Genomic DNA, 15,653 nt, shown 5'->3' with positions numbered 1-15,653 from the left:
GGCTACGTAAATGTTTACGTAGCCTATCACGGCTGACTTAAAAAACAACAACAACAACGTGCGTACGCAAATGGCGGCGGCCATGGCCGCCGCCATTTGCGTTCCTTATTTTGGCACGTCTTAGTCTACGTAAACATTTACGTAGACTAAGACGGCAAAAATAAGGGGAATGTAAATAGTGTAGTGTCCGCTACGCTATTTGCGTTCCCCTTATTTTTGCCGTCTTAGTCTACGTAAATGTTTACGTAGACTAAAACGTGCTAAAATAAGGAACGCAAATGGCGGTGGCCTTGGCCGCCGCCATTTGCATATGCGCGTTGTTGTTTTTTAAGTCAGCCATGATAGGCTACGTAAACATTTATGTAGCCTATCACGGCTCACTGCAGGGACGCAAACGGCGGCAGCTACGGCTGCCGCCATTTGCGTCCCTGCTAGCCAGCGGCCGGATGTCTGGCTGCTGGCGGAGCCAGCCAGTGGTTCCACAGAATCCCTGCAGCGCACAGCCAGCCAGCCAGGATTCCGGGGGGGGAGGAACGGAGCGCCTCCTCCCCCGGCGAGGATTCCGGGGGGAGGGACGGAACGCCTCCCCCCCAACCATAAACATAATCCGCGAAAGGTAAGTGCCTTTCGTACATCCCTACATGTAAACAGTACATCAGGTGGGTCTTATGTGCCACCTAGTGGTCAAAGGCAAACCCGCTGCTCCAATTAAATCTTTTAACTGTCTTTCCCGCCTCAATTTTGCGATTTTGCCTGACTGAAGTGGTCGTAGATTCGCCTCTCTGCGTTCTTCTGACTCAGACTTGTGTTTTCCATTTTCTCCCTAACTTTTGCATGTCCATACGTTATTGTCTGTTCTCTTTTCCCCCCTTCCCAATCTTTTTTCCTTTCAGGGAAAACAGTAAAAAAACAAAAACAAAAAAACACCACAGCTTCTCCGTTCTTGTCAGCTACCTTCATTGTTTTCTCCAACCACTCCCTCCCCCAATTTGGCCTTTTCCCCCTTGTGCCTTTGGCTCTGTCGTTTGCAGTTTTCTGCCTGCAAAACTCATAAACCTCACCTGGCACTCTCCTTGGGCTCTTCACAAGCCGCCTGCGTGTGGCTTCTGTGAAAGGCAATAATTGCCGCCATTACTGACCCCCCTCCCATTTGCGCTGAAGCGGCTTGTCCTTTCCGTCGCATCCAGAGCTCCCTTTTCTCCACCTTTGGGAGTTTTCCTCAGCAGGGCTCAGGGCAAGATCAAGTGCCTGCAACGACATAGCCCTGGCTGGTATGGATATTGGGAGTTTGGGAGGAGGAGGAAGAGGAGGAGGACAAGGAGGGAGGAGCCTCGCCTTACACAGGAGCCCAGCTTTTGCTACACCATCTCCCAGGCGGTTGACCAGAAGGAGCCTTAGGGCAGATGAAGATCTCTCTGATGACAGAGAGGCAGACTTGGTTGGGAATTTGGGCAGTCTGTTTTCGATGCAATCTTCCCTGGAGGAGTTCCAGGGATTCACAGACTGCCCTGTGGGAACAGGGGCATCATTCTCCAGGCCCACTGCTTTTTCCTGCCAAAACCCTGTCAATCACCTACAGTTAGGCAGCAATCTGGGGGAATTCAGTTTCTCTGGAAATTCCACCTTCTCTGCTACAGCGCTTGAAGGAGGTTTTATTAGCTGACCTGGCTAAGGATGCCTCGGTTCATTCGCCGCCTTTAACCCTTTCTATGTCTGCTACATCTAGAAATGCTGCGCAGCCCCCTGGCTCTCTCCTAACATCACAGCAGGCTCCTTCAGCTCCAGCTCGAGACAGTGTTCATATATCTCCAGATCCTCATGATGTGCCTAGGAGGAAGTTAAAAAGAAATGTCCAACCCAAATCTGGACTCTCCTAACCCAGATGAAAATGATGCAGACTTAATTGTCCTAGGTGAAGAGGAGTGGACTGGTGAGCCTGACCCCAAGGGGCCTGATTCCAGCCACCTATTCCAGGACTATTTTCCCCTGCTATGTAAATCTATGGCAGCCTTAGATTTGATTCCTTCAGAGGAAGCTCCTCAGTGCTCTACTTCTAGGATGACAGCTGTCTGTCCTGATGCTCAGCCCAAGACCAAGGTGGTGAAGCTGCCTGCTCTTATCCCAAAAGTGATTAGAGGTGAGTTGAATTCTCCTTTGCAGCACAAGAAGCCCATCACTATTGCTAACAAACATTACATTTTAGAGCAGCTTATTATGGATCAAATTAAAGTCCCGCTTACTGATGTGCCTGTGGTGGCTGTGATGAATCATGCTCTTCACCCAAAAGATACGGATGTGCAGCTCATGGAATCGGTTGAGTGCAAGCTGGATACTGCTTTGAAGAAGGCCCATGAAGCAGCATCCCTGTCTATTCAGGTGGTAGCTTCAGCGTCAGTTTTTGCCAGTCTTTCCCTCTTCTGGTTGGAAGATGGGGCACTTCATGATCCAGCCAGATTACGTAAGACCCTTCTCAAGGTCTCTAAGGTGGTAGCTTTTATTGCTGGTGCCTTTTTGGATGCGGCTCGGTTATCTGCTAGATCCCTAGCAGCCACTGTGTCTGCCAGGAGACTCCTTTGGCTTTGCCACTGGGAAGCTGCTCTTCCTTTCAAGTCCAACCTAGGGTCAGAGTTTTTCACTGGGGGCAAGCTCTTTGGGGATGATGCTTTAAAGGATGTCCTAGTCAAATCAAAAGATAAGAAAAAGGATATGCCCATGGCAAGAAAGAAGGAAGAAAGGTGTTTCTTTAGGAGATCTTTTCATCCTTACCAAACCAGCCAGCCATTTTCTTTCTCCAAAACCTCTGGACAAGGGAGAGATGTTTGGTCTTCTCCGCTAGATATGGCTCATCCACCATGTCAAAGGGCACCAGTTCTGACATCAGCCTTTTGTTGGTGGGCAGTTGTCTTGCCGGGTACACCGACAAATGGCTGGCTATCACCTCAGATAGTTGGATCCTGGAAACTCTTTGCTCGGGTCTGTGTCTGGAGCTGGCATCTTGACCTCCCCACTATTTTTCCCCATCACCATCCTCAGCAAATCCAGCCAAAAGGGAGATGGTGAAATTGGCCATCCACTTTCTGCTAGATATTGCAGCAGTGGAACCGTTGCCTCTAGAAGTGAAGGGATTAGGGCTCTATTCTCACTTCTTTACAGTCTCAAAGGAAGATGGATCCGTCAGAGCTGTCTTGAATCTCAAGTTTCTCAACCACTTCATCTGTTACCGCTGGTTCTGGATGGAGACTCTTCTGTCCATCAAAGAAGCTCTTTGCCTAGGAGGCTTCATGACTTCAGTGGACCTCAGAGAAGCCTATCTCCATGTTCCTGTCTTCCTCAACCATCGATGCTACCTCCATTTTGCCTTTGAAGGGTCCCATTTTCCATACAAAGCCATACCTTTTGGCCTAGCTTCACGCCTCAGGGTATTTACAAAGATCGTGGTCACTTTGGTGGCACATCTTCACATGGAAGGAATCTCAATATACCCTTACCTTGATGACCTTCTCATCCATTCAGCCTCTTGGCATCAAAGGTCTTGCAAGTCACCCTGGCATGTCTCAAGGACTTCGGTTTTTGGTCAACAACCTGGAGGCCTTAATAGACACACAAGTAGGGATCATGGCTGTCTCTCCAGAGAGGTTCTCCAAAATTCAACCTGTGGTCAGATTGATTTGCTTCAAGAAGTCAGATGACCTCATGCTTCTACTGAAGGTTTTGGGCCTCATGGTGTCAACATTCCAGGTAACTCCTTGGGCAAGACTTCATTCTCATCCCTTACAATTGGCCCTTCTTCCTTCCCAAAACGATATAGCTTCAAGATGTCAGTTGAACATTCATCTGTCCAGGACTGTTTGAGATCCCTTCTGCTGGTGGCTCCTCTGTCCTATTTTGGTGAGAGTGGTCCCCCTCCAGGAGCCCCCCAAAACAGTGATTACACCAAATGCCAGCCTTTCTGGTTGAGGAGCTCTGTGCAAGGGCAATATGGTTCAAGGAACCTGGTCCTTGGGGAAGTCATGGCTTCCTATCAATGTACTAGAACTCCAGGTGGCCAGACTTGCAGTTCAGTACTTCCTGCAAGTACTTCCTCACAGATTGGTTTTCATCCAGGTGGACAATGTCACAGCCAAAGGCACACATCTACCATCAAGAAGGAACCAAGTCTCCAGACCTCTAAGGAGGTGGACCCATTCCTTCTTTGGGTGGAACATTACCTAGAATCCCTCTCTGTGGAATACCTAAGTGGGGGAGAGAATACTCAAGCTGACTGGCTAAGCAGGAAATGGCTAAACCAAGGAGAATGGATGCTTCACCAGAAGTCTTTGAAGAGATAGTGTCCTGTTTCAGGAGAGTCCAGGTGAAGCTGTTTGCACCAGAAGCCAATCACCAGGTCAGCAGGTTCTACTCCCATTATGCATCTCCAGCAATGGAGATGATGGATGCCCTGTCTTCTCCATGGCCGATAGGTTTTCTATACGCTTTTCCACTGCTCCCTCTTCTCTCCAGGGTTCTGTGGAGGTGAAGGAAGAAAAGGTGAGACTCATTATAGTGACTCTGCTTTTTGCCCACCGAGACCCTAGTTTCCCGACTTGATTAGTCTGTCAGCAGCTCCTCCCTCTGCAGGATGATCTGTTATCTCAAGGCCATCTGCTTCAGCCAAACCCTGCATGGCTTCAGTGACATGTCTGGAGATTGAAAGGAACTATTTTGCCAAAGCAGACCTCTCCCCTGTGGTAATCGGGAGTATATTGGCCTCTAGGAGACCATCTATGTGTAGAATTTACCAGAGTACATGGAAAATATTCTCCACTTGGTGCACTAAGAAAAGGATTTGGGGCTCAAAAGCCAGAATCTCAGACTGTTTAGCATTTCTGCATGACAGTTTGGCTATGGATCTCAAGCCTAATATGCTCAAGCTTCAGGCTTCTATGCTATCTACTCTTTTGTCAAAAAACCCAGATAGGTCAATGGGCGCTCATCCTTTTCTTAAACAGTTCCTGTGCAGAGCTTTTTCAAAGTCACCTCCAGTTCAACACTGTTTCCCTTCCTGGGATCTCCATAAAGTACTTTCAGCACTTCAGAAGCCACGCTTCAACCCCCTGAAATCAGTATCTCTCCAACTGTTCTCTTTCAAGGTTTTATTCTTGGTGGCCATAATGTTAGCCAGAAGGATCTCCAAACTTAATGTCCTCTCCGTGGATAAACACCTATGTGTATTCTATAAAGATAGAGTGGTGCTCCGTACTAACCCCTTTGTCCGTCCTAAAGTTCTGTTGCTTTTTCATTGTCAACAAGAGCTAATTCTTCCCACTTTTTGTCCTTCCCCTGTGCACCCCTCAGAAATGAAATGGCATTCCCTTGTTGACAGGAGGGCCCTGAAGGCCTATATCATCAGAACCAAAACTTTTCGTCAGTCAGATTCCCTGTTTGTGTCATTCCATCCTGCTTCCTTGGGACGGAAGGTTTTTAATGGCACTCTGAGTAGATGGCTATTTCTCTAGCCTATTCTTGTATTTCCTGTTCCTTGTATTTCCCTAGCCTATTCATGTATTTCCCTAGCCTATTCTTGCCTAAAGTTGTTTCCACCTACCAAAATTTTTGCCCATTCTATAAGAGCAGCTGCGACATCGGCAGCTTTTTTCCTCAGTGCTCTGCTTAGGGCAGCTACATGGGCAAATCCTAGCACATTTGTTAAACATCACAAGATTGCTTCTGCTGAGGTCGCCTTTGGACGGCGTGTCTTGCAACACGACCTTCCTAGGCATTAAGCAGCTACTACTTTGTTGAATCTCTCCCTACATGGATCAAGCTTTGGTATGTCCCACCTGATGTACTGTTCACATGCACAAGAGAAAAGACTGTTGGTCACTTACCTATAAAAAGGAGTTCTTTGTGCATGTAAAACAAAAACGCCCCCGTGATAGGATACGTGACGATTAACGTAGCCTATCACGGCTAGATCTGCAAAGTCAGCCGTGATAGGCTACGTTAATTGTCACGTAGCCTATCATGGGTGACTTAAAAAAAAAAAAAAGCGCGTATGCAAATGGCGGTCCCCATAGGGAGCCGCCATTCCCGTTCCTTATTAGGTCGCTGTAGTCTACGTAAAGATTTACGTAGTCTACGTAAAGATTTACGTAGACTACAGCGACCAAATAAGGAACGCGAATGGCGGCTCCCTATGGGGGCCGCCATTTGCGTACGCGCTTTTTTTTTTTAAAGTCACCTGTGATAGGCTACGTGACAATTAACGTAGCCTATCACGGCTGACTTTGCAGATCTAGCCGTGATAGGCTACGTTAATCGTCACGTAGCCTATCACGGGGGCGTTTTTGTTTTGTTTTTTAAACTTTTTAGTTCGCGGCCGGGCGAGGCGAGGCGCCTCCTCCCCGGCCTGAATTTCGGCCGGGCGAGGCGGGAAGCCTCCCCCCCGGCCTGAATTTCGGCCGGGCGAGGCAGGAAGCCTCCCCCCCCGGCCTGAACTTCGCGGGGGGAGCAGCGAAGCGCCTCCCCCTCACCGCGAAAAGCTTCGAGGACAGGTAAGTGACTTTCGTCCATCCCTAGTCCGGACGCAGACAAAGGGATTCTTTTCAAAGCTTTATTCTTCTTTTATAACTTACAACTCTACAGGTAGCAACTAGATCTGAGCAGCAGCATCCCTATGCCCTAAGTTGGAACAGTTGGTCCCCATTTGAAACGCAATTACTGGCAGACCCCTGAATATAAGGACCAGGGAGAATCCCTCCCCTTTTCCCTTGGATCCTCTGGGCGCAACCGTTCTTTGAGCGCGAACCATTTGGCGCTGCTCTCTGCATCTGCGCCGCGCATCCCCCCCAGTCTGCTCTCTGTGCTGAGTCACTCCCTGGACTGCTTTCTAAACTAGGAATGTGGGTGGGAGGAATCTCCGTCAGCTGTTGGTCCTGGGAAAAAAGGAGCGCGCTCCTCTCCCGAAGGAGCAACTGCTCTTCCTCAGCATCAGAACTACTCTGGGATTCTATGGGCTCAGTGTCCACCCTGACACTCATAAGACCCACCTGATGTACTGTTTTACACATGCACAAAGCAATCCCTTTTACAGGTAAGCAACCAACGATCTTATTTTTTACACTGGAAGAACCATGTGGGTTAGACAGGCTGAACCTTCCCCTCCTTGTCTTACCTCCCTGTGCTCTGACATCTCAGGCACTGTTCCCCCAGCCTATGTGCTTCTGGTATCAATGCTGGGTTATGAGAAAAGTGCCCTGAGTTGTTGGAGCAAAGAGAGGTGAAGGTGGGTTCAGTTCCTTTCATTTGTGTGAGCCTTTTCATGTAAGAAGTAGACACCTCTGCTCTTTATATGTAAACAGAGCAGATACCAAGAGGGAAAAGTGTGCAAAAATGATTATCCATAATCATCCAGTGTTTTGTACTAGAATAAACACTTGCTTCCATTATACATTCTTAGATTATTATTGATCAAAATGATTTACCTTTTGCTTTATTGCTCTTTACATAATAATAAAATATTTCACTTCAGGAGAAAGTAACCTAAATTACATAAAATATTTGAAAATATAAAGGTATTTAAAATTTATCAGAATCTGTCAAAGCTCACCTTTGAGGATAAGTCATATCTAGGCTCATAGTAAAGCCTATATTGGAATTTAGGGAACTGTTCTTCATGGCTTATTATTAACATAACACAGTGTGCAAGGAGGTGGGGGAACTGCTAGGAAATCAGATAGAGGCAGCTTGTGTGAGTGGAGGATCCCCTGACCCTCAGGAGAGACTTTAAGTGGGAAGAAGGGGGTGGAAAAACCCCATTGCACAAGCAGATTTCTGCTCTCACAAGTTTGAATATAACCAATTAATTCATATTATTTTGTGTGCAACAATAATCACTTCTTTTTGTGTTTGTTCCTTTTTCTTCATTCTACTAGAGAAAATCAACATGCAAAAAAAATCAGTTTCCATGTTTCTCTAAGAAGCAGTTTTCAAGGCTCATGCTATGTAGATTGTGTGAACCAGTTCTGGGTTTATGGTTGTCATTGGCTTGTAGTGGTCTGTCAAATAGGCAGTGTTCTCCAGCAAGGATGGAGAACTCCACAGAGGAACCAAGCAGTAGTGACTTCAATAATCGCAGTGCGGAAAAACTCACTACTGTTGGGAATTAATTTTACTGTTTGTTAACACAGAGAAAGAAATGTAATCAAAAGCCTAGAAATTAACACATTACTTCAATAAAGTCAGTTTCCCCTTCAAGTTATATTTCTTTTCAAAACTAGGAAAGCAGAGTATATAATATCCTATGCAAGTACTTGTCTATTTAGTTGTTTTCCAGGGATTTTTAGCTATCTGCTCACAAAGTAGTTTCTAGATTGCTGATTTATATCATTTGTTAATAATCCAGTTCCTACAAATGTTGAAGGATGAAGTGAAAAGTCTTTTCTCAGATCAAGAGACATTTCCTCCTGCTACTTCAAAATATATTTATCCAGGAAAACAGAATAATAAGCCATGGTAGTTTAGAACCCTTCATGGATCACTGCCTTGTTGTGGCGAAGGGGCTTGCGTAACTCAGTGAAGCCATAAGCTATGCAGTGCAGGGCCACCCAAGATGGACAGGTCATGGCGGAGAGTTTTGACAAAATGTAATCCACTGGAGAAGGAAATGGCAACCCACTCCAGTATTCTTGCCAAGAAAACCCCATGGAACGTATCACAAGGCTAAAAGATATGATGCCGGAAGATGAGACCCTCAGGTCAGAAGGTGTCCAATATACTACTACTGGGGAAGAGCAGAGGGAATTTCCAAGTAGCGCCAGAAAGAGTGAAGGGGCTGGGCCAAAGCCGAAAGGACACTTAGCTGTGGATGTGTCTGGTGGTGAAAAGAAAGTCCGATGCTGTAAAGAACAATACTGTTTAGGAACCTGGAATGTCAGATCAGTGAATCAAGGGAAGCTGGAGGTGGTCAAACATGAGATGGCAAGATTGAACATCAACATCTTAGGAACCAGCGAACTAAAATGGACAAGCATGGGCGAATTTAATTCAGGTGACCATTATATCTACTACTGTGGGCAAGAATCCCTTAGAAGAAATGGAGTAGCACTCATAGTCAACAAAAGGGTGGGAAAAGCAGTACTGGGGTGTAATCTCAAAAACGATAGAATGATCTCAGTACGAATCCAAGGCAAACCATTCAACATCACAGTAATTCAAGTCTATGCCCCAACCACTGAGGCCGAAGAAGCTGAGGTTGATTGGTTCTATGAAGACCTACAACACCTTCTAGAACTAACACCAAAAAAATATGTCCTTTTCATCATAGGGGATTGGAATGCTAAAGCAGGAAGTCAAGAAACCACCGGGATAACAGGCAAGCTTGGCCTTGGTGTACAAAATGAAGCAGGACAAAGGCTAATAGAGTTTTGTCAAGAGAACAGGCTGATCATAGCAAACACTCTTTTCCAACAGCACAAGAGGCAACTCTACACATGAACATCACCAGATGGTCAATATTGAAATCAGATTGATTATGTCCTTTGCAGCCAAAGATGGAGAAGCTCTATACAGTCAGTAAAAACAAGACCTGGAGCTGACTGTGGCTCAGATCATGAGCTTCTTATTGCAAAATTTCAGCTTAAATTGAAGAACGTAGGGAAAACCACTAAATCATTCAGGTATGACCTCAATCATATCCCTTATGAATATACAGTGGAGGTGAGAAATAGATTTAAGGGATTAGACCTGATAGACAGAGTGCCTGAGGAACTATGGTCAGAGGTCTGTAACTTTGTTCAGAAGGCAGCAACTCAATCCATCCCCAAGAAAAAGAAATGCAAGAAAGCCAAGTGGCTGTCTGATGAGGCTTTACAAGTAGCTGAGGAAAGAAGGGAAGCGAAAAGCAAGGGAGAAAGGGGAAGATATACCCAAATGAATGCAGAGTTCCAGAGAATAGCAAGGAGAGACAAGAAGGCCTTCTTAAATGAACAATGCAAAGAAATCAAAGAAAACAATAGAATGGGAAAGACTAGAGAACTTTTCAAGAAAATCGGAGATATCAAGGGAACGTTTTGTGCAAAGACAGGCATGATAAAGGACAAAGAAGGCAGGGACCTAACAGAAGCAGATCAGATTAAGAAGAGGTGGAAAGAATACACAGAAGAACTATACAGGAAAGATCTGAATGTCCCTGATAGCCATGATAGTGCGGTCACTGAACTTGAGCTGGACATCCTAGAGCGTGAAGTGAAGTGGGCCTTAGGAATCATTACTAACAACAAAGCTAGCGGAGATGACAGTATCCCAGCTGAGCTATTAAAGATCCTAAAAGATGATGCTGTTAAAGTGCTGCGCTCAATATGCCAACAAATTTGGAACACTCAACAGTGGCCACGAGACTGGAAAAGGTCAGTTTACATTCCAATTCCAAAGAAGGGCAATTTCAAAGAGTGTTCAAACTACCGTACAATTGTGCTCATTTTTATATTATTATTATTATTATTATTATTATTAAATTTATTAATCGCCCATCTGGCTGGTCACCCAGCCACTCTGGGCGATGTACAGCGTATAATAAAACAGTTTAAAACAATAAAATTCTACAATAAAAATGTTTTCTAAAATACCCTAACCCACCCCAAATGCCTGCCTGAACAACCACGTTTTTAATGCACGGCGGAAGCTCATTAAAGAGGGGGCATGGCGGAGTTCCCTAGGGAGGGAGTTCCACAGAGTGGGGGCCACCACAGAAAAGGCCCTCTCCCTCGTCCCCACCAGTCTAGCTGTCCTGGCTGATGGGACAGAGAGAAGGCCATCTGAGGCTGATCTTGTTAAGCGGCCTGTCTGGTGTTGCTGAAGGCGCTCCTTAAGATAGGCTGGGCCGGAACCATATAGGGTTTTAAAGGTCAAAACCAACACCTTGAATTTGACCCAGAAAACAGCTGGTAACCAGTGCAACTCCTTCAGCACTGGAGAGATGTGATCTCGCCGGCAGCTGCCTTTAATCAGGCAAGCCGCCGCGTTCTGTACCAGCTGCAGCTTCTGAACTGTCTTCAAGGGTAACCCCACGTAGAGCGCATTACAGTAGTCTAAACGAGAGGAGACCAGGGCATGTACTACCGATGGGAGCAGATGGTCGGGAAGGAAGGGGCGCAGCTGCCGTATCAGATGGAGTTGATACAGCGCTGTCCAGCTCACAGCTGACACCTGAGCCTCCATGGACAGCTGGGAGTCCAAAGTGACCCCCAGGCTGCAGACCTGGACTTTCAAGGGAAGCCGTACCCCATTCAACACCAGGTCAGCATCCCCCAGCCTCCTCTTGTCTCCCACCAAAAGTACCTCCGTCTTGTCAGGGTTCAGCTTCAGCTTATTCCTCCCCATCCAGCCACTCACCGCCTCCAGACATTTGGATAGGGATTCTACGGCCAACCTTGATGAAGATTTAAACGAGAGGTAGAGCTGCGTGTCATCCGCATATTGATGACACCGCACCCCAGACTTCCTGATGATAGCCCCCAGCGGCTTCACATAGATGTTAAATAGCATCGGGGAGATGATGGAACCCTATGGCACCCCACAAGTGAGTGGCCACGGGTCCGAAACCTCCTCTCCCATTGCTACCCTCTGGTACCTGCCAGAGAGGAAGGACCGGAACCACCGCAACAAGGTGTCTCCAATGCCCAACCCCTCCAGGCGGTCCAGGAGGATACCGTGGTCAACGGTATCAAAAACCGCTGAGAGGTCGAGGAGAACAAGGAAGGAGCATTCACCCCTATCCAGATTTCCTTTAGGATTGACTGATTCGACCTCCTTGCAGTCCAGGGGACTCGTAAGAGTCTTCTCCAGCACCACAGTTCGAAAGCATCAATTCTTCGGCGCTCAGCCTTCCTTATAGTCCAGCTCTCACAACCATACATTACTACTGGGAAAACCATAGCTTTGATTAGACGGACCTTTGTCGGCAAGGTGATGTCTCTGCTTCTTACTATGCTGTCTAGGTTTGCCATAGCTTTCCTCCCAAGGAGCAAGCGTCTTTTAATTTCATGGCTACAGCCACCATCAGCGGTGATCTTGGAGCCCAAGAAAATAAAATCTGTCACTGCTTCCATTTCTTCCTCTTCTATATGCCAGGAAGTGAAGGGGTCAGATGCCATGATCTTGGTTTTTTTAATGTTCAGTTTCAAACCAGCTTTTGCACTCTCCACTTTCACCTTCAGCAAGAGGCTCTTTAAATCCTCTTCGCTTTCTGCCATTAGGGTGGTATCATCTGCGTATCTGAGGTTGTTGATAATTCTCCCGGCAATCTTAATTCCGACCTGTGATTCATCCAACCCAGCATTTCTCATGATGTACTCTGCATATAAATTAAATAAGCAGGGTGACAATATACAGCCTTATCGTACTCCTTTCCCAATTTTGAACCAATCGGTTGTTCACTGTCCGGTTCTTACTGTTGCTTCTTGACCCTCGTACACGTTTCTCACGAGACAGGTAAGGTGGTCTGGTACTCCCATCTCTTTATGAATTTGCCAGAGTTTGTTGTGATCCACACAATCAAAGGCTTTAGCGTAGTCAATGAAGCAGAAATAGACGTTTTTCTGGAATTCTCTTGCTTTCTCCATGATCCAGCGATTGTTGGCGATTTGATCTCTAGTTCCCCTGCCTCTTCAAAACCCAGCTTGCACTTCCAGTAGTTCTTGGTTCACATACTGCTGAAGCCTAGCTTGTAGGATTTTGAGCATAACCTTGTTGGCATGTGAAATGAGCGCAATTGTACGGTAGTTTGAACCCTCTTTGGCATTGTCCTTCTTTGGAATTGGAATATAAACTGACCTTTTCCAGTCTTGTGGCCACTGTTGAGTGTTCCAAATTTGTTGGCATATTGAGCGCAGCACTTTAACAGCATCATCTTTTAGGATTTTAAATAGCTCAGCTGGGATACTGTCATCTCCGCTAGCTTTGTTGTTACTAATGCTTCCTAAGGCCCACTTGACTTCTCTCTCTAGGATGTCCGACTCAAGTTCAGTGACCACACTATCATGGCTATCAGGGACATACAGATCTTTCCTGTATAGTTCTGTGTATTCTTTCCACCTCTTCTTAATCTCATCTGCTTCTGTTAGGTCCCTGCTTTCTTTGTCCTTTATCATGCCCGTCTTTGCATGAAACGTTCCCTTGAGATCTCTGATTTTCTTGAAAAGATCTCTAGTCTTTCCCATTCTATTGTTTTCCTCGATTTCTTTGCATTGTTCATTTAAGAAGGCCTTCTTGTCTCTCCTTGCTATTCTCTGGAACTCTGCATTCAGTTGGATATGTCTTCCCCTTTCTCCCTTGCTTTTCGCTTCCCTTCTTTCCTCAGCTACTTGTAAAGCCTCATCAGACAGCCACTTGGCTTTCTTGCATTTCTTTTTCTTGGGGATGGATTGAGTTGCTGCCTCCTGAACAATGCTACGGACCTCCGTCCATAGTTCTTCAGGCACTCTGTCTATCAGGTCTAATCCCTTAAATCTATTCCTCACCTCCACTGCATATTCATAAGGGATATGATTGAAGTCATACCTGAATGGTTTAGTGGTTTTCCCTACATTCTTCAATTTAATTTGCAACAAGAAGCTCGTGATCTGAGCCACAGTCAGCTCCAGGTCTTGTTTTTACTGACTGTATAGAGCTTCTCCATCTTTGGCTGCAAAGGACATAAACAATCTGATTTCGATATTGACCATCTGGTGATGTCCATGTGTAGAGTTGCCTCTTGTGCTGTTGGAAAAGAGTGTTTGCTATGATCGGCATGTTCTCTTGGCAAAACTCTATTAGCCTTGTCCTGCTTCATTTTGTACACCAAGGCCATGCTTGCCTGTTATCCCGGTGATTTCTTGACTTCCTCCTTTAGCATTCCAATCCCCTATGATGAAGAGGACATCTTTCTTTGGTGTTAGTTCTAGAAGGTGTTGTAGGTCTTCACAGAACAGATCAACCTCAGCTTCTTCGGCATCAGTGGTCGGGGCATAGACTTGAATTACTGTGATTGCCTTGGATTCGTACTGAGATCATTCTATCGTTTTTGAGATTGTACCCCAGTACTGCTTTTCCCACCCTTTTGTTGACTATAAGTGCTGCTCCATGTCTTCTAAGGGATTCTTGCCCACAGTAATAGGTATAATGGTCACCTGAATTAAATTCGCCCATGCTTGTCCATTTTAGTTCGCTGATTCCCAAGATGTTGATGTTCAGTCTTGCCATCTCATGTTTGACCACCTCCAGCTTAACTTGATTCATTGATCTTACATTCCAGGTTCCTAAACAGTATTGTTCTTTACAGCATCGGACTTTCTTTTCACCACCAGACACATCCACAGCTGAGTGTCCTTTCAACTTTGGCCCAGCCGCTTCACTCTTTCTGGCGCTACTTGGAAATTCTCTCTGCTCTTCCGCAGTAGTAGTATATTGGACACCTTCCGACCTGAGGGGCTCATCTTCCGGCGCCATATCTTTTAGCCTTGTGATACGTTCCATGGGGTTTTCTTGGCAAGAATACTGGAGTGGGTTGCCATTTCCTTCTCCAGTGGATCACATTTTGTCAGAACTCTCCGCCATGACCTGTCTGTCTTGGGTGGCCCTGCATGGCATAGTTTATGGCTTCCCTGAGTTACGCAAGCCCCTTCGCCACAACAAGGATTTCTGGAACAATATTTGCATAATCTGCCAAGAATCTGCTACTGTGCCTATCAAATGAAGCTTTGCCTTTTCTTAGTGATCCTTTCGTCACTTTTATCCACTTCAGTCATTACTGAATGCAAAAGATGGCAAGATGAGCCACTTTTTCACCTAGCTTCTGCTCTTAGTTTCTCTCCCTTTTTGAGAAATTGTGGGGTTTGTAGTGTATACATTCTTCATAGTTTTATTTTATTTTTTAAGCCATTGTTGATAGTAAGTAAAAGTTTTGGTCAAAGCACAAGCGCGATGACTATGACAAGGGAAACCTTACATCAAAAAGAGAGCACAGCACTGTCTCAAGTCACAAGTTACTTTCCTGTGTTTACACAGCTGGCGCAAACTAGCACTGGACGTAACCCTTTTTCCTTTTCATATGCAACCAACAACATCAGAACAGCACCTGTTCTTATAACATCGTTTTTCCTGCCAATATAACCAGTGACCGCAAACCAATATCCTGTATCCTTCTAAAAGAAACTCATGACACTAAGCTGAAATGCAAATGGAAGAGTCTTTTAAAGTTAAACGTGCGTGCCACATGGAATATAGATGACATATTATCAGCTGGATTGGCATGTAATGTCAAACTATTTAAAATGTGTTTGGAATTAATCACTGATTTATATGTTTTTTTGTTGAATAATATACTCATTTATAATTTTATATCTTATAGTATTTCTGTCTCTCCCACCCCCACCCACCAAGTACACAAATATTGAATCCTTGGGACAGCTAACAAGGGGTTAAAACATGTATAAAATATAACTCTGAATGAAGTAGATAAAAGCAGATATGTTAAAACTCTGTTATTTTTTGCGTTGGCTAGAGTCAGTAGAATCATGCAGCACTATGTGCACCCACGTACTTGTTCTCCTTTTGCTTCTTGAAGAGCAACACCTTCCTTTGCCAATAGCAAACTGCTTTCCAAACTTGAAAGAGTTTTGAAAGCAGTTTGTGATGCT

At 45.5% G+C, this 15,653-nt stretch overlaps 1 protein-coding gene across 4 annotated transcripts in view; it reads left to right on the top strand.

Annotated features, from left to right (window-relative positions):
- Nucleotides 1-15,653, top strand: part of IFT80 (intraflagellar transport 80) — a 122,049-nt gene that overhangs the window by 82,377 nt on the left and 24,019 nt on the right. The gene's annotated exons all lie outside the window — the stretch shown is intronic.

The sequence above is a fragment of the Heloderma suspectum genome, chromosome 3 (genome assembly GCF_057233095.1).
Source record: "Heloderma suspectum isolate Gila_16-S chromosome 3, 16-S_ref, whole genome shotgun sequence".
In the NCBI taxonomy this organism is placed as follows: domain Eukaryota; kingdom Metazoa; phylum Chordata; class Lepidosauria; order Squamata; family Helodermatidae; genus Heloderma; species Heloderma suspectum.
Note: the sequence above shows the minus strand (reverse complement) of the source record. Positions and strands in the feature narration are given on the sequence as shown.